The sequence below is a fragment of the Phoca vitulina genome, unplaced genomic scaffold, assembly GCF_004348235.1.
Source record: "Phoca vitulina isolate PV1807 unplaced genomic scaffold, GSC_HSeal_1.0 scaffold4, whole genome shotgun sequence".
NCBI lineage: Eukaryota > Metazoa > Chordata > Mammalia > Carnivora > Phocidae > Phoca > Phoca vitulina.
This window is the reverse complement of record NW_022589707.1, coordinates 55,127,773-55,152,766: the sequence shown is the minus strand read 5'-3', so window position 1 is coordinate 55,152,766 and position 24,994 is coordinate 55,127,773. Positions and strand designations below refer to the sequence as shown.

Sequence of the window (24,994 nt, the reverse complement as noted above, 5' to 3'; positions counted from 1 at the left end):
TGAGAATTTTATGCAGCTATATGTGAGCAAGACATTCTATGAGCCAAAGATTTCCTCTAGCCAAAACAAATTTCCTACCTGATCCATAGTACTTTGATGCCTCTTAAATTGCTTTATACAACTATTGTATAGACATGGGCTCTCAATATTTACCAGCAACTGACAGAAGAAACCAGAGTACACACAACACACATGCATGCATGCATTCATGCATACATGCACACAGACATATTTTTAAAAAAACAAATCATGTTTCATTTTTTTCTATTAGCAGTTCAGGTATCTCAATCTAACTTCTGTTTTCAGTCACTGTCACCAACTTCCAAATGTGATTCCAAAACTTCATCTAATATCTTCCTTCCCCTCTTCTTTTACTAATTGCATTTATGCACATATATATGTATAGATCATGCATTCACTCATTTGTTCATTCATTTAGCTTTTTTATTGTAAATCACCCCCAAGTCCTTATTGGAAGTAGACACTGTAATCACTATATATGAATACTAACTGAGACCTGAAATAGATATACAAATCTCTAGCATTTTTATTGTTGACAAATGACACCAATACTTCACACTATTTGGCATTCTATTTATCACAGATTATCAACAATCACCAAATTCTTTGTTGTTACATTAAATACCTTTTGTTGCATGTTAATGTCTGGTCTAATTAGGAAGTGAACTAGAATAAAAGAAAATTAACCACAATGTTTTGTTTCAATGCTTAAATGACCCTTCTTTAAGTAATAGGCTATTTAAGAGATCTAGAGTTAATTGAAAATTGCCATTATCAAGGGTCTCTCTTCAATTAGCAATTAGAGAAAAAGAACACATATTACTGCATATGAAGACCACAGGTCTCATTGCCAGCTCTGAGCTCCAGTGGGATTTAACACAAACTCTAACTACTAACACTCTGTACTTCCTTAAACAGGTTTCAATTTGGGTAAATTCCGTAACACTCAATGTTCTAAAGCTTATCATCTTTATTTTTTTTATGATAGATCAATCTCAGACTAAAACATAGAATAAATTCAAGGTTTTCTAACTATTTGCAGAACTTCTAAAGATAAAAGAGAACTCAAATACTATTTAGCTGTTAAGTGACTCAATATTGATGAGATATTTTCTTCTGTACTAATAATTAAAAATAATTATTTCATAAACTTAAATACATTCCCTAGGAACAAAATTTGTATTGATCACTGTTATAGTTGCAACTGTTTAGTTCATCCAACTAAAAATATAATGAAAATGAAATGATTGACATAAATATTGGAAAAGATGAGAAATTTCTTTTGTTAATGCTATCATTAGGTAATCTGAAAACTCAAGAGACTTCAATAAAACACTTTCAGAATTAAAAAGAATTGGCAATGTGGGTGGATGTAAGTTAAATACATGCAAATCAAATAGTTTTACCCTTGTAAATGCACCTAAACACAGAAATGTTAAAAAAAATTCTCTCTATATTACCAAGAAAAAAATCACTTACAAAATAGGAACAAGTGCAGCAAGAAACATCCAGAATCTATATAAAAATTGTAATATATTATTTAAAAACATGACACATAAGAGTAGAAGAAACAGAAAACTATACTAAGTCTTCATAGTATTTCATAGTTACATTCAAATATACATTATTCCAGTTAAAATTACATGGTTCATCTTAGAATTAGATATAAATTGTGTAAGACTGTTGAATCACAGACCTGTACCTCTGAAACAATACATTATATGTTAAAAAAAAAAAAAAAAAGAAGAAGATAGCAGGAAGGGAAAAATGAAGGGGGGGAAATCTGAGGGGGAGACGAACCATGAGAGACTATGGACTCTGAGAAACAAACTGAGGGTTCTAGAGGGGAGGGGGTGGGGGGATGGGTTAGCCTGGTGATGGGTATTAAAGAGGTCATGTACTGCATGGAGCACTGGGTGTTATAGGCAAACAAACTACATCAAAAACTAATGATGTAATGTATGGTGATTAACATAACATAATAAAAAAAAAAGAATTAGATATAAAGACCTCAGTATTAGAATAGCTAGAAAACCATAAAGAAAGGGCAGAAAGGGGAGTACTTGCTATTTCAAATATAGCAAAATATATTATACATTCATTTTAGAAAAGTCCATATGGTATCATATAGAAGGACATAAATAAATCAGTCATATAGTATAGAGAATCCAGAATCAGATTCTAGAAAATGTGAGATATTGAGAGTTCAATAAATGAGGAAGATACGACCTATTTAAAACAGTAGCAGATAAAGTAAATTAAAAACAAACATAAAACTAAAGCCCTGTCTTATATGTACACAAAGTAAAGTCCAGAAAGAGAAGATGTAAATTTAGAATTAAAACAACACAATATAAATCTTTTAAAAAGATCTAGGAGACTAAATTTGCAATCTATGACTAGGAAGGTCACCTCAACCTTGAAGGAAAATGCAAAAGTAGAAAAAAAGACTTTTGATGTTTTAAAAACTCAATACTATGAAGACTTAGTATAGTCAGTAGACTGATAAATGTGTAATATCTAAAATGAATATTACAAAGACTGAATTACTGTAACACAAGCTATTAACTGGTAAGAGAAACACAAACAGAAGAGAAATGAACATGTTTTCTGTTCATTTTATATATAGATGCATGACAGCAGAAACCTAAAAATCCATATACAAACAATGAAATGCTCGGGTTTGTTACCCAGGGAAATGAAAAATCAAGTAACAATGTCATATAACTTCAGCTTGCATAAGACTGGTGACAATTAAGAGCTTTTGTTCAGAGGAACAAGAGAAAAAGGGTACTCTTCAACACTGGTAAGGGGAATGTTAGGTGTTAGCACCTCTTTGGAAAGCATCTAGAAAAATCTTTCAAAATTAAATTTGACCCAGCAATCCCATACCTGAGAATATGTATTATAAAAGAAAAATACCAATTCACATGGACATATATATAAGGATATTTATACGATTCTGCATGAATGGCTGGTTACTGATAGTCATAAACCAGAAATAAAGTTAATCTCCATTAGCAGGGAATTTAAGAATTTAAGAAAAATGGATTAGAGTTATTCCTTATAAATTGGAAGGGCTTCCACGGGGTTTTATTTGCTAAATGAAATATGTACAATATGATCCATTTAAAAAAACAATGTACAAAGTAAGTTAGTTGTATGCATGCATATGTATAATCAATATGTGTAGACTTATATGAATACGGCTTGTTACTATAATATACCCCATGGGAAAAAGGAGATGTGCTTGATGCATTAATATGATGCAAAAAAGGGGGTAGCAAATTTAGCATGCATGATACAATCCAACTTATGTAAAATTATATGATACATTACAGATACATAATATGATGCACAGCCCCCAAAATATTAATAGTGGTTATATCAGGGTGGTTGGATTCTAAGTAGAGTTTCCTTTTACTTTATATTTTAACATTGTGCTCTCAATTTAAAGGTATTATTATTTATATAAACAGTAAAATAAGCCTATTCCCACTGTGTATGAAGAATAATAAAATACTTTTAAATAATTATATTATGCAATATTTACATGTAAACTAGAGGACAAGACTACAGAAATATGATCAAGAAATTTAAAAAAATAAACTAGTTTCATTTACTGTTACTGATATATACTGGATTTTCAAAGCTTTCAGATACTAATTTCAGCGTAATTTTATAATACTGATGACTGCAACAAATACTATAACAAATAGTTGAATCACTTATGATCTTTGCCACCATATCTAGTCGCAAACAACTATTTTCAAAGATAAATTTTGATATGATTTATGAGTTTTATCTAAGCTTTTCATTTAAAATAGGCAGCTAAGTAAAGGACTATTTCTTTCATTTTTGTACTTTTAAGAAGATAGGCAACATGGAGAAAGACACACAAAAATACAAATATCAACTGATCCTAATATCTGAGTCAGTTTAAATATTTACGATTTTCTGATTATATAATTGATATTTAACTCTGATGTCTTCTTAGAATAATGTGCCTATTTTATAATTATTCTATTTTTGCCTATCTCACATCATTTCCATCTTTGTATAAGTGGAAAATGCTGAAAAACTGTCCCTATCAGGTATTGCTCATCTCTCACCTAGAAAAAGGCTCTAGTCTGGTGTAACTCTCTGACCATCCAGTATACTCCTCTCTCACGTCCAGAAAGTAAGTTGGTAATGGCAAACCAAGGGGTTGACAAACGTCTGATCACTTGTGTGATGATTTTTCTTAATAAAAACTGTCATCTAAGTAATTGGTAATTCTATTCTTACTTTATACCTTTTTTCTCCCTTAAATACTCTAAAGTTGTAATTCCAATGAACGTTCAACCATCATTTTCTTTTGTTGAAGTATATTCCACTATTAGTTTTTTGTTTTGTTTTGTTTTAGCATTTTTTTAGAAGTCTAAAATATTTTTATCCATCTTGCTATTTAAAAAGTTTCTGGACAAAATTCTCCAGAATTTTTTTTTTTTAAATCGGTGGTAGACCTATGGCATTGAGGTTACTGTCCTAGATTAATTTAATTTACCTATACAAGTACTATCACACATTTGTGTACAAATAATAAATTCAATATTCATAAAGAGATTATCCATATAAAGACATAACTGAAATTGTAACTTTAAAAACTGACACTGTCAATGTGGTCATCTGTAATAGAAGTGATCAGTGCAAAACAACGGATGCAGTTCCAGGTGCCATATTTCCTAGGTGTTAATGACAAAACCCGCCTCATCCTTTGGCAGCCATCAACTGCTGGGACCTCCTAAAAGTCCTCTCACGGCAGAGGGATAGGGGACAAGGATCAGAGAGATACTCTCAAGTAATTCACAGTCCAGTTGACAGAACACTGCATGCGAATGATAAAACCTGGCCTTATTATCAAAGGCAATTTAATCTAGCAAACTGAAACACTTCATTTAGGCCCAAGAAAGCAGAACTAGATCTTTTCCATTATTACTGTTTGTTCAACTTTTCCATCAGCCATTCTCAGAAAATGTCCCTGGCAAGCAATAAAAGCTCACCATGGACTATTCAGCAATGTTCACAGCAACAAAATGGGACAACTGCCCCCACTTCCTACACAGTCTCAGCTTTACTTGTTCCTCTGACTCCCCTGGGCTCCACACTGTCAGCTTCATATTGAAAGTAGGTGGTAAAATGAAACTATGCAAAAATATGTCACTAGTGCACTCTTACCAAGGAACTCCACAAATCATATTAGGAAATGTTTTCTTTTCAAATTGATTTATTTCACAACACTTTGCTTTGGTTGTTCAAATGCAAACAGCTTCAGAAATCAAATTTGCAAGTCTAAAATTAAGATGACACAGCAGAGCATATGCATCATTCATGATGATTTCATAGTGTTCCCTCGCCTGATTTACAGTTGTCAAAATTAACATTGCATGTCATGATCCGTTATGTGTTTTGCTCAACACTATATTATCCAAATCACAACAAATTCAATTAAAACTAATTTCAATTCATTTCAACTCTTCCATTTTTTTTAGCTCCTTTCTACCCTTTCCTTTCTTTCTGCCAAGGTATCTTATAAACCTTATATGATTCTATATATGACATCCTTTTAATGATAATTTCTTCATAACTTGCAACATAATCTTTTTTCATATTTTTATTTTTTAACCACAGATTTGGTTTATCTCACTTTCCTTTCTTTGGTCAATCTCCTTTATTCCATAGAAAACCCCATATTTTTCTGAAGTAAGTCTGTCATGGAGGATTCTGTCATGGAGGGGTGGTTGTAGACATAAGCCTCTGACATTTAAAGATACAAAAATATAAACAAATTCTCTCTGCATACACCTTTATTTCAAATGCAGTATCTTACAAATCAGGAAACAAGGATGAAATTAAGAAATGCTGTTAATAAACAATTTTGCAATAAAAATCTGTGATGCACTAATTCTTTCTTCAGGAAATCTCCATGATGTATTTGAAGATCAAAATATTCAATGACGTTGGCTGTCACATATTTGTACTGGGTTTACTGAATATCATAAATCATGCAAAAATTATTTTTAAATATCCTTATCATAATATTATGTAAACTTTTGGGGCACCTGCGTAGCTCAGTCGGTTAAGCATCCAACTCTTGATTTCAGCTCAGGTCATTATCAGGTTATGAGATCAAGCCCTAAGTCCAGCTCTGCACTGAGCATGAAGCCTGCTTGAGATTCTCTCTCCCTTTGACCCTCCCACGCTCTCTCTCTCTCACTCACTCAAAAAAAAAAAAAAAAATAGTAAACTTTTACATAAAGAGAATTTAATTTTGTGCTTAGTAGGATGTATCTAAAAATAATATCCTATTAATTATATTTTGGATGCTTCTAGAATTTAAAATACATTCCCTGGCTAGTGTGAGTAGAACCCAAGATTCTATGAGCTTAGCAGAAAGACATATCCACATATACAGTGAAATGTATATACTTACAAAGTAAACACATCTTCTTAACACTGGTGTCATCCTAGTATATTAAAGGTATGTAGATGTAAAAAAAAAAAGTGTTTATTTTCATTGTAAAATCAAATATACACTGATTTCTTTCCACCTATGGAATATAACTGCCCTTTTGAAAGAGATTTAAAGAACCTAATGGTAAGATAAAGTTCGTGTTCTTTTCTCCTTTTGTTTTCAATGATCTTTACCATCTAATTATTTTAAAATTATCCTGTTCTATTAATGAAAAATTCCTCTTGCAGGGAAGATGTTGGAGTAAGAGGACCCTAGGCTCAATTCCACCCACAGATATACTTAGAGAACACTCTCATTAGTGTAAATAAACCAGAAAATGACCCAAAGACTGGAAGAATAAATTCTGCAAGTAAATGTAGAGAAGAGGCCACATCAAGAGGGTAGGAAGGGCAGAGACACAGTCAGGAATTAGAGGAACTCACAGGACTGTCTGCAGAAGGAAGGAATGCAGCTGCTGAAGGGAGGGGAGAGAACCAGACCCCTACATTGAGGAAGATGATCCCCACAACATTTGGCTTTGAAAACCAGAGGGGCTGAATTTCATAAGTTCTTATAACCAGCATGATGTAATATCTGGAATTTTAAAAAATCAGCAGGCTCAGAGCTGGGAGATCCTGGAGGGTGAGAGGAAACTGAAGTCCCACCCTTAAAGAGACAGCACAACAAACAGCCCAGAAGCAGTAGTGTGAAAGGCACCTGGGGTATATGGGAGGTAGAGTTATTTACTAATCTCAGAGCACATCCAAGGAGACAGAAATCTCTGTGGAACTCTTCCAGGAACAACAGAATTGACAGGCTCCATTTTCCACCCTGGTCCCCCAGCATAAACACAGGGCTACCTGAAGGACTTGTTACCTAACTTGCTAGTGCCACCTCCCCAGCCTGCACTGTGCTTCTGCCAATCCACCCCTCCTGACAGCCTACCTCAGTCACAGTGCTGCAGGGCCCCTTCCATAGAGAAGGGAGCATGCACAAAGCTTGCCAGCACTGCTGCCTCACCGCCCCACCCTCCCTCTGTGCTGTGTTTCTGCAGATCCACCCTTTCCAATATGCTCTTGGCTAGAGCCCATACAGGGTGGTGCCAGAGGCCTGACAGTATGCAAACAGCCCTTACAGTGGCCAGCACTACTCTAAAGGGACTCCTGCCCTAGAGAGAGGGAAAGATAATCACACACATACCAGTTACATGGAGGTCCCAGCAGTGGGCTGGAGGCAGATAACTGGACTGACTATAGGGGACAACACAGGGAAAGTGCCCTGCAGTTCGGTGTTGCTACATCTCTGGCAAATGCCTGCTCTGACTCAATTCAAGCCCAAGGTATCCCCAGAATGGCCCACTAATACCACAAGGAGCAAAGACTGCCCAAAACAGGCAAAGAGAGCCATTGCAGATGATTAGACTGAAGGAAAAGTTGGTTCAGACACAACAGCAGGGTACACGCATCACACATAGGAGACACTCCTGAAGTGCCAGGTTCTGGTGAACATGCACACTACAGGGAAGGGCACTACAGGACCTCTTCTTCGAAGATAAGGCCATTACTTTCAAGTGCAGGGGCTGTAGCTATCTTTTCTAACATACAGAAACAAACAAGAGAATTAGACAAAATGAGGAGACAGAGGAATATGTCCCAAATGAAAGAAAAGAACAAGAGACCTAAGCGAAATGGAGATAAGCAACATGTCTGATAGAGAATTTAAAGTAATGGTTATAAAAATACCACTGGACTTGAGAAAAGAGTGGAGGACATCAGTGAGACACTTAACAATGAGATAAAAGAAAAGAACCGGTCAGAGATGAAAAATACAATAAAGGAAATTAAAAAGACATTAGATGGAATAAATAGCAGACTAGATGAAGCAAAAGAACAAATCAGCAACCTGGAGGAAAGAGTAATACAAGTAATCAAGCTGAGGTGAGAGGAAAAAAATGTGCAAAATGAGAATAGACCTAGGGAAATCAGCAACACCAAAAAGTGAAATAACATTTGCATTATGGGATCCCAGAGGGAGAAGAGAAAGAAAAGGCGGCAGAAAGTTTATTTGAAGAAATAATAGCTGAAACCTTCCCAAATCCAGAAAAGGAAACAGAAACCCAGATCCAGGAGGCACAGATATCCCCCAACAAAATCAACCAGGGAGGTCCATACCAAGACACATAATAATTAAGATGTCAAAGGCAAGAAACAACAAACGTTGGAGAGGTTGTGGAGAAAGGGGAAATCCTCTTACACTGTGGAAATGCAAGTTGGTACAGCCATTTTGGAAAACAGTATGGCGGTTCCCCAAAAAATTAAATATAGAGCTACCCTATGACCCAGCAATTGCACTCCTGGGTATTTACCCCAAAGACACAGATGTAGTGAAAAGAAGGGCCATATGCACCCCAATGTTCATAGCAGCAATGTCCGCAATAGCCAAACTGTGGAAAGAGCCGAGATGCCCTTCAACAGACGAATGGATAAAGATGATGTGGTCTGTATATAAAATGGAATATTACTCAGCCATCAGAAAGGATGAATACCCAACTTTTACATCAACATGGATGGGACTGGAGGAGATTATGCTAAGTGAAATAAGTCAAGCAGAGAAAGTCAATTATCATATGGCTTCACTTATTTGTGGAACATAAGGAATAGCATGGAGGACATTAGGAGAAGGAAGGGAAAAATGAAGGGGGGGAATCGGAGGGGGAGACGAACCATGAGAGACTATGGACTCCAAGAAACAAACTGAGGGTTTTAGAGGGGAGGGGGTTAGGGGGATGGGTTAGCCTGGTGATGGGTATTAAGGAGGGTACGTACTGCATGGAGCACTCAGTGTTATACGAAAACAATGAATCATGGAACACTACATCAAAAACTAATGAGGTACTGTATGGTGACTAATATAACATAATAAAAAAAATTAAGATATCAAAAGAGTAGTGATAAAGAGAATTTTTAAAGCAGCAAGAGAAAAGAAAGCAGTTACACACAAGGGGAATCCCATAAGGTTATCAGCTGATTTTTCAGCAGAAACTTTGAAGCCAGAAAGGAGGGGCATGATATATTCAAAATGCTAAAAGGGGAAAAAAAAGTCTGCAGTCAAAAAAACTCTATCCAGCAAGGCTACCAATTAGAATAGGAGAGATAAATAGTTTCACAGCCAAACAAAAGTTAAAGGGCAACTAAACCAGCCCTACCTGTTAAAGGGGACTCTTTGAGTGGAAAGGAAAGACCATAAACAAGAGTTAAAAAAAAAAAAAAAAAAAAGGTAGGAAGCACAAAAGTAGCAAAAGTAAATATATATATAAAAATCAGTCAAGGGACTCACAAAATAAAAGAATGTAAAATATGACACCATACACCTAAAATGAGAAGTAAAGAATGGGTTCAAACTTAAGCAACCATCAACTTAATATAGACTGCTATATACAGAAGGTGTTATATACAAACTGAATGGTAATGACAAATCAAAATCCAGTAATACATATGCACAAATTAAAGAAAAAAGAATACAAGTATATCACTAGTCATGAGAGAAGAGAGCAAAAGAACAGAGAAAAACTGCAAAAACAACCATAAAACAAGAACAAAATGGTGATAAATACATACCTATCAATAATTACTTTGAATATAAATGGACTAAATGCTCCAATCAAAAGATACAGTGTGACAGAGTGGATAAAAACACAAGCCCCATCTATATGCTGCCTAGAAGAGACTCACTTCAGACCTAAAGACACATGCAGATTGAAAGTGAAGGGATAGAGGAGCATTAGTCGTGTCAAAAGAAGCCAGGGTAGCAATATTTATGTTGGAAAAAATAGACTTTAAAACAAAGACTGTACAAGAGACAAAGAAAGACACTATATAATCATTCAGGGATCAATCCAACAAGAACATATAATAATATTATAAATACAAAATACTTTTGTACTCAATGTGGGAGCACTCAAATACTTAAAGTAGTTAATAACAAATATAAAGAAAGTAATTGATAGTAATAGAATTATAGTAGGGGACTTTAACACCCACTTACATCAATGAACAGATCCTCCAAACAGAAAATCAACAAAGAAACAGTGGCTTCGAATGACACACTGGAGCAAATGGATTTAATATGTTCAGAACATTCCATCCTGAAACAGGAGAATACACATTCTTTTTTAAGTGCACATGGAAAATTCTCCATAACAGATCACACACCAAGCCACAAAACAAGTCTCAACAAATTCAAAAAGATCGAAGTCATACTATGCATCTTTTCTGACCACAATGCTATGAAACTAGAGATCAACCACAAGAAAAAATCTGGAAAGAACACAAATGCATAGAGGTTAAACAACATGTTGCTAAACAAAGAATGAGTCAACCAAGAAATCAAAGAGGACATCAAAAAATACATGGCCAAAATGAAAATGAAAACACAATGGTCCAAAATCTTTGGGATGTAGCAAAAGAGGGAAGTTCTAAGAGGGAAGGTTATAGCAAAATAGCCTACCTCAAGAAGCAAAAAAAAATTTCAAAGAACCCAACCTTACACCTAAAGAAGTTAGAAAAAGAACAAACAAAAGCCCAAATCGGTAAAAAGAAGGAAATAGTAAGATGAGAGGTGAAATAAATGATATAGGTAGAAATGAAACAAACAATAGAACAGATTAATGAAACCAGGAGCTGGTTCTTTGAAAAGATCAGCAAAATTGATAAACCTTTAGCCAAACTCATAAAAAAAAAAAGGACTCTAAACAAAATCAGAAATGAAAGAGAAGAAATCACAACTGATACCACAGAAATGTAAAGAATTATGAAATATTATGAAAAATTGTATGTCAACAAATTGGACAACGTAGAAGAAATGGATAAGTTCCTAGAAACATATAATCTCCCAAAATTGAACCACAAAGAAATAAAAATTTGAACAAGCCAATTACCAGCAATGAAATTGAATCAGTAATCAAAATTCACAACAAACAAAAGTCCAGGACCAGATGGCTTCACAGGTGAATTCTACCAAACACTTAAAGAAGACTTAATACCTATCCTTCTCCAACTATTTGAAAAAATAGAAGAGGAAGGAAAACTTCCAAATTTATTATATGAGGGCCTGCATTATCCTGATACCAAACCCAATAAAGACACTACAAAAAACCCCCAGAAATATGGTCCAATATTTCAGATGAACATAGATGCAAAAATCCCCACCAAAATATTAGTACACTGAATCCAATAAGCCATTAAAAAATCATTCACCACAATTGAGTGGGATTTATTCCTGGGATTCAAGGGTGGATCAATATTTGCAAATCAATCAATGGTATACACCACATCAATAAGAGAAAGGATAAAAACCATATGATCATTTCAATAGATGCAGTAAAAGCATTTGACAAAGTACAACATCCATTCATAATAAAACAAAACAAAACAAAACAAAACCTCAACAAAGTAGTTCTAGAGGGAACACACCTCAATGTAATAAAAGCCATATGTAAAAAATCCACAGCTGACATCATCCTCAATGATGAAAAACTGAAAGCTTTACCCCTAGGATCAGGAACAAGACAACAATGTTCACTCTCATCACTTTTATTCAACATAGTACTAGAAATCCTGGTTAAAACAATCAGGCAGAAAAAGGAATAAAAGGCATTCAAACTGGTAAAAGTAGTAAAACTTCCACTATTTGCAGATGACAGTATGCTATATCCAGAAAACCTTAAAGACTCCACCAAAAAAATATTAGAACTAATAAATGAATTCAGTAAGGTCGCAGGATACAAAATCAATGTACAGAGATCCACTGCATTTCTATACACTAAAAATGAAGCAACACAAAGAGAAATTAGTAAGCAGTCCCATTTACAATTTGCACCAAAAATAATAAAGTACCTAGGAATAAATTTAACCAAGGAGGCAAAAGACCTTTACTCTGGAAATTATAAAATACTGAAGAAAGAAACTGAAGATGACAAACAAATGGAAAGATATTCCATGATCATGGATTGAAAGAACAAACACTGTTAAAATGTCCATACTACCCAAAGCACTCTACAGATTTAATGCAATCCCTATCAAAATACAACAGCATTTTTCACAGAACCAGAACAAATAATCCTAAAACTTGTATGGAACCACAAAAGATCCCAATTAGCCAAAGCAATCTTGAAAAAGAAAATCAAAGCTGGAGGTACCACAACTTCAGATTTCAAGTCATACTACAAAGCTCTAGTAATCAAAACAGTATATTACTGGCACAAAAATAGGCACATATATCAATGGAACAGGATAGAAAGCCTAGAAACAAACTTATGATTATATGGAAAATTAATCTTCGACAAAGAGGTAAGAATATGCAATGGGAAAAAGACAGTCTCTTCAACAAATAGTGTTGGGAACTTTGGACAGCTATGCAAAAGAATAAAACTGGACCACTTCCTTACACCATACACAAAAATAAACTCAAAACGGATTAAGGGTTTAAATATGAGACCTAAAACCATAAAAATCCTAAAAGAGAGCACAGGTAGTAATTTCTCTGACATCAGCCATAGCAACATTTTTCTAGATATGTCTCCCGAGGCAAGGGAAACAAAAGTAAAAATTAACTATTGGGACTACATCAAAACAAAAAGCTTCTGAACAGTGAAGGAAACAACCAACGGAACTAAAAAATCACATACTGGATGTGAAAGGATATTTGCCAATGACATATCTCATAAAGGGTTAGTATCCAAAATATATAAAGAACTTATAAAACTCAACACCCCCCAAAATCCAATTAAAAAATGGGCAAAAGACATGAACAGACATTTCTCCAAAGAAGACATCCAGATGGCCAACAGACACATGAAAAGATGCTCAATATCATTCATCATCAGGGAAATGCAAATCAAAACTACAATGAGATATCACCTCACAACTGTCAGAATGGCTAAAATCAACAACACAAGAAACAAGTGTCGACAAGGATGTGGAGAAAAGGGAACCCTCTTGCCCTGTTGGTGGGAATGCAAACTGGTGCAGTCACTGTGAAAAACAGTATGGAGGTTCCTCAAAAAAATTAAAAATAGAATTACCATATGATCCAGTAATTCCACTACTGGATATTTATCCAAAGAATACAAAAACACAAATTTGAAAAGATATATGTACACCAATGTTTATAGCAACATTATTTACAATAGCCAAATTATGGAAGCAGCCCAAGTGTCCATTGATAATGGACAAGGAATATGTGGTATATATATAGGGAGAGAGTAGAATATTATTTGGTCAAAAAAAAAGAATGGTATCTTGCTGTTCTCAACAACATGGATGGAACTAGACAGTATAATGCTAAATGAAATAAGTGGTTCACAGAAAGACAAATGACATATGATTTCACTCATATGTGAAATTTCAGAACAAAACAGAGAGAGAGAGACAAACCCCAAAATAGAATATTTTTTTCAGATTCTTTTTTTTTTTAAAGATTTTATTTATTTATTTGTCAAAGAGAGAGAGCACAAGCAGGGGGAGCGGCAGGCAGAGGGAGAGGGAGAAGCAGGTTCCCCGCAGAGCAGGGAACCCGATGCGGGGCTCGATCCCAGGACCCTGGGATCATGACCTGAGCTGAAGGCAGACACTTAACCGACTGAGCCACTGAGGCATTCCATCAAACACTTAACTATAGAGAACAAACTGATGGTTACCCAAGGGGGGAAGGGGTGGGGAGCTATGTGAAACAGGTGATGGGGATTAAAGAGTATACTTATTGTGATGAGCACTAAGTAATGTACAGAATTGTTGAATCTCTATATTATACACCTGAAGCTAAAATAACACTATATGTTAACTACACTGGAATTGAAATAAAAAATAAAAACAATAAAAATTTTAAAAAACACTAAAGAATTTCACATTTTGCTCAGCCATTCTCAATTTACAAAGCAATTTTACATGGGGGCGCCTGGGTGGCTCAGTCGTTAAGCGTCTGCCTTCAGCTCAGGTCGTGATCCCAGGGTCCTGGGATCGAGGCCCGCATTAGGCTCCCTGCTCAGCGAGGAGTCTGCTTCTCCTTCTGCCTCTGCCCCTCTCCCTGCTTATGCACTCTCTCTCTGTCTGTCAAATAAATAAATAAAATAAAATAAATAAAATCTTAAAAAAAATTTACATGCCAGAGAGCTGCATTTTTAATAAAAAACTGTTTGAAAATCTGTATGATATCTAAAATGTATCAGTATACTGTATCTTTTTTTTTTTTTTTAAAGATTTTGTTTATTTATTTGACAGAGAGAGACACAGCAAGAGAGGGAACACAAGCAGGGGGAGTGGGGGAGGGAGAAGGAGCCCGATGCGGGGCTCGATCCCAGGACCCTGGGATCATGACCTGAGCCGAAGGCAGACGCTTAACGACTGAGCCACCCAGGCGCCCCTCAGTATACTGTATCTTGGATAAAATCCAAAAGTATTCAAATTTCATACTACTGAAAATAATTTCTGAGAAATTCATAGTTATTATTCTTGACTTAGGATCTATCTCTTTTCCTATCTCTATTCTTATTCACCCATCAAAAGGAGGACATGCATATTCTTATACATGTCAGTTAGTGGTCTGGTTTATGGCTCTGAGCAGCCTTTTGAAAGGTTTTCTTTTTTATTTATTTTTTCTTTTTTATTTTTTTAATTTTTTTAAGATTTTATTTATTTATTTGACAGAGAGAGAGAGATAGCAAGGGCAGGAACACAAGCAGGGGGAGTGGGAGAGGGAGAAGCAGGCTTCCCGCTGAGCAGGGACCCTGATGCGGGGCTCGATCCCAGGACCCCGGGATCATGACCTGAGCTGAAGGCAGACGTTTAACGACTGAGCCACCCAGGTGCCCCGAAAGGTTTTCTTTTTTAAACCAAAGAAGAAAATTAATGTAATCTCAACTATCAGTGGTCATAACTGATTTTTCTTCTTCAAAAATTCGCTTTGTTTGTTCCAGCACACTACACTGTACATGATTGTACCAACATTCCATGATCTTTTCAGTACAAAGCCTTCTTGTATTAAGCACGGCACAGTTACTTTGCTCATTCACAATTCAATTGCTGTCCTGGTAAATACCATTAAACAAAATTTCCCTCGTCACAACTTTCAAAATCTAGTATCACTGACCACATATTTATACTAAATAAGAAAATACCTGTCAAAGAAACTTTTGGGAAAAAGCTAGATAATCACTCTATAATAAGATGATATAGCAAGGTAAAAGTGTGAGTAGAGGGTTAAACTCATGCCTAATATGTAAGCAATAATTTTAAGAACAAAATTACTAATACAATATATTAGTAGATGCTAAAAGAGTGAGCACATTCTTAATTAGGTTATACAAATAGTGCATTAATAATTTATTTAATTCCTTATCCTATGCGGACTTTTTCCCTTTTGAAAGCATTTCCTCCTATTTAAATCCCTTCTTGTTATATTCCAGTCAGAAGGAGACTCAGTACTACCCACATAAAAGTAGGAGAATTCCAGCAAATAAACAAAAACAATGGGTGAGATCACAATTGCTGTTAGGGACATGCAAGGTCACTGCCCCAAACAGTGGCCAGGCTGCTCAAGGAAGTGCCAGCTCAAGAAAGTCTGCTCTCACACAGGCCCAAAGAAGAAAGTTAAACTTAGAACAATCGAATGGAAGATATTAATAAGGCTCTGAGGAAAAGTGACGAAATTGGAATGGACTTTATTTTAAACTTTATGTGAAGGGGAATTAAATAATGATATTTACAATTTGACTTATGGTTGTTCTCTGGTCCCCAGTACTCTCCTTTAACTTAAATAGATTTAAAGCACTACCTAAGGGCTTCCTTTTGTTCAATTGTTCCATGATAGGCCATCATTTAAAACCAAAAATACTCCTGTGAGGTCAGAGAGAGAGGTATTAGAGGAGAGGTGAGGATAGCCCAGGCCTGATGAGACAGACCATCGTGCCTTAGGATGTGGGAAGTGACCCTGGTGGTCACAATGATATGATATTCAAGATGATTTGCTAGAAGTTTACAGGTAAACATGGACAATAGTAGCCTTTAGTTTGCCATCTTCGGTGCCAGTTACTTGAGAGTTGTGACTAAACAGTTCAGTGGCTTCAAGATATAAAAACAGGAGTAACCGACAAGGTAAATCAGGATGTTTGTAAGTGTACCAAAGGTTAAACTGATTAGACTAATGCTCAGAAACTACTGGAGTACATTTATAATATCAAGGAAGATATATGTGATTTCTCCTTAAAAAATTATGCATTTTATATATTAGAAAATATATTTTATTTAACTATGCAAAACAACTGTTTCATGTTAACCAGGCACAGTAATATTAAAATACATTTGAAACATTGTCTTATGAATGGAGCCAATACCTATATCCTATATTCTCTTAGGTGAATAGGATTTATCTGTCCTAGGACATTCTTCAGCACATTTCAGTTGCATTTTTCTTTCTTTTTTTTCTTTAAGGATCTTATTTATTTATTTGAGAGTGGGAGAGAATGAGAGAGAGAGAGAGCACAAGCAGGGGGAGCGGCAGGCAGAGGGAGAGGCAGACTCCTTGCCGAGCAAGGAGCCCGATGCGGCACTCGATCCCAGGACCCTGGGATCATGACCTGAGCCGAAGGCAGACGCTTAACCGACTGAGCCACCCAGGTGCCCTCAGTTGCATTTTTCATAACCTGCAGAAGTGCCAGTTTTCCCAGTGGCCTCAGTTATTCACTAAAAGGCTCAATTTCTAAAACAGAAAGACTCAATTTTCATACTTGAACAAACATTTATTGGGAACCAATTGTGTGCTAGGAATTGTCTTAGTGGAGTGGGAGAGAGGCTAATATCGTGTCTATCTTTGATGAAGTAGCTTATGTAGCAATCACCTATTGCTATTACATAGGTTATATATACATATACTATATTTCCTGACATAATAGATACCATAACTTGAGAAAACTTTCAAAATTTAACAAAATGTAGTTTTTAATGAAATGTGAGACCTGTCATAATACAATCAGTTTTGTTGTTGTTTTAAGTGCACCACTGAAAAGGTATCTTTTATTCAAGGAATGAAATTAGGTTGAGGAAAAGAGCAGAAGGAAACTTAGGTAATACCATAGGTAAACAGATCAGGAGAGGAGGCGTGCATAAACTCAAGTGTGAAAAGAAAAATGTCATGCAGTCAGTGTGGGATGCTGAATAAAGAGCAGAAGACAAGCTTTCTCTGCTTTATAAAATTTTGACGAGAGCAGCTATCTTGGATCTCAATGCTGGTTTAGTGAAAGTGTATACAGAGCTATTGGCATCTGCCCTGACAGTCCCACCGCTCTACGATTGTGAAGTAACGTCAACACCTCTGGTAGGAGCGCGAAAATATATGCGCGTCCTTTTTACTGATTCGAGGTAAGTGTATGCTTTGCTTCTCCCCCCACTGTTATGCTCTGTAATCTAAATGGGGCACTTCCTGGGAACATGCAAAAAAAAAAAAAAATTAATGTATGGTGATTAACATAACAATAAAAAATTTAAAAAAAAGGGAAGACTGACATGTCTGCTATGAATCAGCCTTATTATAAAAAGGCGGGGAGGGGGGCGGGGAGGAGAGATGACAATCAGATCAGATTGAAAGAAGCTGTCTCCCCTAAAACAAAAGGTATCAAGAAGACTATTTCAAAAATGGATGTACTTCAAGTTTTGAAGGATGTCCTTATCTGTTGAGACGGAGCCTAAGCTTCCTCCTAGAAATGCTTTCGTGTGAACCGCCTTATGCCGCCGAGGCATCCAGGGCAGCACACGGGTCTCACACCTACAACAGCCGGGCCACCCTGCGCCAGGCTACTTTGCTGCCCTCTGCTTTTGCTGTTTTGGGTAACCTGGGCAAGTTACTTAAAAACTCTGATACTCAACTTTGCTATCTATAATATAGGAAGAGTAATACCTGCTTTATTTTATACACAGTGATCTTTTCAAAGTATTTCCACATAAAAATTATGTTTTATGTAAGTGCAAAGTTAATTCTGTACCTGGCCAATGTTGGACACGTAGTAACTGCTTATTCATTGTTTATTGGTTAATTATAATATGCATATAACATGGTAATCATATTCATGAATCTCCACTGACCAATATAAAAAGTTTATTTTATTTATATATAAAACTAAATATATATATATTTATAAAATATGTTTATATTTTGTATTCATATATTACATAAACTTTTATAAAAAATATATTTATATAAAATATATATTTATAAAAAGTGTATATTAGACTAAAAATCACTACCACTAATAATGCAACTCTTCATGGTTTGCCTTAAGATTTTAGGTAGAGATAATGCAAAGCCATAATGATTAGCAAAATATTAGTACTGTTTTCTTATTTCTTTATCTTATGCTTAGTTTTAATTATTATGATTTTTAGTAGTGTACATATTTTTTAATAGTGCATGGATGTAATTTATAAATAAATGCTACCTATCCTGGAGCAAGCTGAAAACACCGTTTCTAATAAATGTGGAAATGCCCAACCCACAGGACATAAAATCTAAACATTTAAGCTTGACCTCTAAGATTTGCCTGGCTTTTCCTTTAGTTTAGCTTCTCATTCCTTTATAAGGAAATCTCTCGATGTGTGAATGATCTGTGTACATCACACCCTTGCTCAGTGAATCACTACTGATGCAAACCTCAGGGCCTTTGCTCATGCTGTTCCCATTTTTTTCTTCCATCATCCTCCCCTCTCTTATGCATACCTTCTAATCCTTAGCCTTAGCAGCATTTCCTCCACGAGGCCATTTCTGATCTTGTCAGCCTCCCTCCATGAAAAACTTGCTGCCTAGGCTGTCACTTGCGTATGGTCTCTCTATAGACATGAGATAGCACTTGTAATATTTTACTGCTTTCTTGTGCCACTTTTTTCATAGCAAAGTACAGGTCCTTGAGATTAGGGTCTCTGCTTTTCTTTTCTTTCTTTCTTTCTTTTTTTTTTTGTCTATATATTCCAGCACCCAGTATGTCTTGTACTTTGTTGAACAAAAAAAGTAAATAACTAAACAAATGCATAGTTAATTTGTAATATATAATAGCAGTGACATAGAAGTAGTTCTCTGACTCTTTCCATCATACTCTAGTATAGCTGTCATATCCATCAGGGCCAGCAGAAAACAGATTGCGATGTCATATGGGTTAAATGAGAAGAGTTTAATAAAAGGATTATTAACAGAAGTGTGGGTCGTGTTCAGAGAAATTACCAACAGATGGTGAAGCACCCTGGGGTTAGCAAGTATGGGAAGATTATCACCCCAAGGTGGTAAGGAGACCAAGGTAAAAGATTTTACCAGAACGTGAGATGGACCTAAAGCTTCAGGGCGGAGCTGCTGGACAGGGGCTGTAGCCTTTTGTGAGAAGAACTCACAGTCAGTGGCTGACCCAAAAAGACAGGAATGTATACTCAACTCCTCTCTTCCCACCTTCTTATATACTGTTGCTGTCTCCTATGGGTAGGATCCAACCAGAAAGAAGAGAACCAGGAAGCCTCATTAAGGTACTGCTCTGAGACCAGCCTCTCGGCACATAGCAACATCCAGAAGGGCTGAGAGTGACTCTCTAAGCGCAAATGTAAATGTAATACACTGCCCAGTCAGCTCTACATGTTGAGATGAGCAAAGCCACATACCTCCGTTAGCTATATACCATCTACAAAAGAATGGGGGCATACTGACTCTATTTCTTCAGCCAGCTGCAGCCAGCAAGAAGCTGAGGCGAGCTTATGAAAAACGATGGTGAGCATATGGCAGGCAAATCAACACTTCCAATGTTACAGAAAGTTTTTTAATCTAAAAGCCTGCTATTTATGCATGAGAAGTAGTCATTTTATAAATGGATTCTGAATAACCTAAAAGTAGGCAGTATTACTTTAAAGAGTGGGCAATTTACTCCCTTCTTTTTGGTAAGGTTAGAATTAGATTTGCAAGTTCAACGATTGGCCGAGTCATCCTGCAGGAACGGACCCTCAGGAATTCTGCAGCACATCCTCTGAGTAAAAACTGTGCCGTTACTTTTAAGACTGAGAGCCGTCCTGTTCTACATTTGTTCTGATGTTTCCGTATGAACGGATTTCTAGAACATGTCAAAATTAACTAAATTTCTGCCAGGAAAGATATATGGGATTTCATAGCCACAATTTTAGATATGGTTTTGGTTCAGAATTCTTAAGAATCACAAAACGTGGAAGGCTCTCAGAGATTTTTCGGCTTCCTCCTTCCCCTGCTCATCACTGACTCCCTTCACACATATTTATACCCGAGAAAACGGAGTCCCAAAAATCCTTGTTCAACATTGTGAAGCCATGGATAAATAGGTTTCCCTATTTTATTACTTATTTCTCCTAATTATCTATTACTTAAATTCTCTTATTGATTCAGCCAGGTTTTTGGTTGTTGTGTTTTATTTATTTATTTTACTATTATAAAGCCAGTAGCTTTATATTCACTTAAAGAGAAGGATGGAGTAGTTAACAGCTAGTATTCTAAGGTAAAATAGGAGTTAGGCACAAAGAGACTGTGTTGAGAAGAAATACAATTTTATCTTAACAGATATAATTTTGAAGATGAAAGGGTATGTCAGAAAAATATAAGTTTAGGAAAAAAATGCAGAAAGCTACTTGAGTATTAGTCACTACTATCTGAAATACAAGACTGAATTTGTATAAAGACTTAAGAGGAAAAATATAATTGATAACAAAATGATAGAAAAAGACTCCAGTGTGCCATTTTTTCCAGGGATACTAGATTATTTTCCTCTTCATATCTTAGCCAGTTGTTTTTTAAGATTTTTTTTTTAAGAACAGTTTTAGATTTACAACAAAACTAAGAGGAAGGCATAGAGATTTCCCATACACCCTCTGTCACCCCAGATGCATAGCCTCCCCCATATCACATCACTCATTTGAAAAACCCCATAATCAATCAAAATCCATGCTTTACATTATAGTTAACTTTTGGGGTTGTACATTCTACCGGTTTGCACAACTATATAATGGCATATATCCATCATTATAAGATCCTACAGACTATTTTTACTCCTCTAAAAGTTATCTGTGCTGCCCCTACTCATTTCTCTCTCCTACCTAACACCTGGCAACACTGTGTAGATATTGTGTGGATACAAGTTTTCAGTTCCTTTGGGTAAATGCCTAGGGGTGTGATTGCTGGATGATATGGAAGTATGTTTAGTTCTGTAAGAAACCTCCAAACCGTCTTCCTAACTGGCTATACTATTTTGCATTCCCACCAGCAATATTCATTCTTGTTGCTTCACATCCTTATCAGAATTTGGTATTTTCAGTGTTCTGGATTTTTGCTATTCTACCAGGTGTGTCCTGGTATCTCATTGTTATTTCAATATGCATTTCTCTGATGACCCCTGAGCATTTCTTCATATGCTTATTTACCATCTGAATTTCATCTTTGGTGAGGTTATGGTCTTTGGTCCATTTTTTTTTAAATCAGGTTGTTTTCTTATTGTTCAGTTTTAAGAGTTCTTTGTGTATTTTGGATAACAGTCTTTTATCAGATGAGTCTTTTGCAAATATTTTCTCAGTCTGTGGCTTGTCATTCTCTTGACATTGTCTTTTGTGGAGCAGAAGCATTTAATTTTAATGAAGCACAATTTATCAATTATTTCTTTCATAGATCATCTTTTGTGTTGTATCTAAAAAGGTATCATCATGCCCAAGGTCATCTACATTTTATATTACCTTTTAGAAGTTTTATAGTAGTTTTGCCTTTTGCTTTAGGTCTATGATGCATTTTGAGTTCATTTTTGTGAAGGTTATTAAGGTCTCTGTCTAGATTTTTATTTTGTGTTTGGATATTCACTTATTCCAGCACTGTTTGTTGAAGAAACTCTCCTTGCTGCATTCTATTGTCTTTGTTCCTTTGTCAAAGGTCAGTTGACTGTATTTATGAGATCTAGTTATTTTTTGCCCTTATATATTTGTGCCTAAAATAAATGTCTGCCTTACTGAGTTATCTAGAAACTGCATAGATAGATCTGGGTTTTTTCTTTTTGTTTTTTGTTTTGGCTTAGCCAACATAAATCTGTTTTAGATCCCAATTCTGTCTTAGTCCCTCAGGAATGTACCAAGTGGAATTTCCCATACTTCCTGGCAGCGTTTCCACGGATTTATAATTACAATTAATTGCCTTTGTCAAACAATACAGCAAAACAAGGCATGTTTAAATGGAAGATACTTTCCAAAGTAGGCATGACTTTCACTAAATGTTTCTGGTATTACTTAGAGCAGATTTTATAGTTCTTCCTGAAACATGTTATGTCTTTGATATGCAGATTCAGGACTTTATTTCAGGAAGAGGCAATGTGGGACAGCTAAACTTTCCAGAGGTGAGGGCAGCTCATGGCAAAGCCTTAAATCTCAGGTTACGCTGTTGCAATCTGGAGACCTCTGCCTCCTCTACCCCCTTTCTTCTCCACTTCATCTTTGACAGCTTCTCTCAGCCAGGAGACCCAGGAAGTTACATTCTGGCTGAATTACTCTCCAGCTACACTTCCCCTGTGATTCTGGGGTGAAGAACTGGCTCTTAAGGGACCTTCCTCCACATTCCCTGTTGCTTGTCTGTGCTCTCCTCCCACCCACCCCCAACTGAGATAATCCAATGAAAAGATCCTTCAATGAGCCTTTCAGGATTGTATCCCAATTACTTTAAAGGAATCTCTTTCAAGCCTCAAGTCCTAGATTTCTTTCCTTTTTCCATTTTTTTTTTTTTTAACTGTATGTTGAAGAGCTTGTCTCTTTTAATGGCATTTCTGGTGAGGGCAGGACAGTGGAATAAAACTGCCTTTACTCTCTCATGTTTGTTTAGAAATCAATTACTGCACTGGACTGAATGTGTGTGTCCCTTCAAAATTCATATTTTGAAATCTTAACCCCTAATGTGATAGTATTAGGAGGCAGAGCCTTTGAGAGGTGATCAGGTCACAAGGTGAGCCCTCATGAATGCGATTAGTACCCTCATAAAGGGACCCCAGAGAGCTCTCTCCCACTCTGTGCCATGTGAGGATACAATGAAAAGCCATTAGTCTGCAACCCAGAATGGAGTTTTCAGCAGACAGCGTATCTCCTGGCGCCTTGATCTTGGACTTCTTAGCCTTCAGGACAATGAGAATTAAATTGTGTTGTTGTTTATAAGTCACCTAGCCAATGGTACTCTGTTATAACAGCCCTGACTGATATACATACTTCATTTGCTAATGACTACATCAGGGAAGCACTGTGATTTAAGCAGTCCTTTTATTGGTGGAATTCAGATTGTTTTGCTGTATCAAATCATGCTATAGTGAGAGTTGTACATTTATCTAGAAGAAACTCATAGTAATAGAATCACTGACAAAGGTAGTGTCCGTTTAAAATTTGGATACATATTGCAAAATTATTTTTCAAATAGGTTGTACCAATTTTTGCCCCACCAAGAATATGTCTGTTTTCCCTAATTCTTTAATATTAAATACTATTATTAGTAAAATATCCAGTCTCAGACTTCTATCCTTAGAAAGACCTGCTTACAGGGTTGGCCCTTGGCAGGCATCTGGGAACTTAACTGGTCAACAGTTTTCTACACTGTTAAAAAATTTTCTCTGAATGAGAAAACTGCTATAAATGTTCATTATGCTCAATTTGTTTGTATAAACAATGTGGTTCACAGTGAATATTTGCTTTCCCTCTGGGAGTTTGGGATTTTTGCATATGCTAGGCAGAGGGTGCCCAAGTGATCAACCCCCAATAAAACTTTAGGACACCGAGACGCTAATAAACTTCCCTAGCAGATAATGCCTTGCACAATCTGCTGCAACTCTTCTTTGGAGGAATTAAGTCTAGGCTATGAATTTCCACCTGGAGAGGACCCTGGAAGCTCCAAATTTCCAGGGGAACCTCATACAGTTTCCTTCGGACTTCTCCCCATGTACATGTTCCTTTATGCTTTTGCTTTGTATCCTTTTACTGTGATGAATCTCAGACATAACTGTAACTATATGCTGAATCCTGTGAGTCCTTCTAGTGAATTACCAAAACTGGAAGCTTAGTGATCCCTGACACATTATTAAACTTTTTATTTACTAATCTGAAAGGGTGAAAATGGGATTAAACATTGTTTTTGTATTTAATTATGATTGAGGATTAGCATATTTTCTGTGACCTGAACCTATCCTTGGCTGATTTTAATCCATTTTAATTTTTAGAGCAGTTATAGGTTCACAGCCAAACTGAGTGTAAAGTACAGAGAGTTCCTATAAACTTCCTGCGCTCATACATGCAGAGCCTCCCCATCATCAACGTCACTCACTAGAATGGAACCTACATTAATATATCATAATCACTCAAAGTCCTCAGTTTACACCACAGTTAACTCTTGGCATTCTAAATTCTATGGGTTTGGGCAAAAGTAAAATGG

General features: G+C 36.0%; 1 protein-coding gene across 4 annotated transcripts in view; it reads right to left on the bottom strand.

Annotated features, from left to right (window-relative positions):
• The window catches only part of THSD7A (thrombospondin type 1 domain containing 7A), a 428,494-nt gene that overhangs the window by 220,396 nt on the left and 183,104 nt on the right, over positions 1-24,994 (bottom strand). The gene's annotated exons all lie outside the window — the stretch shown is intronic.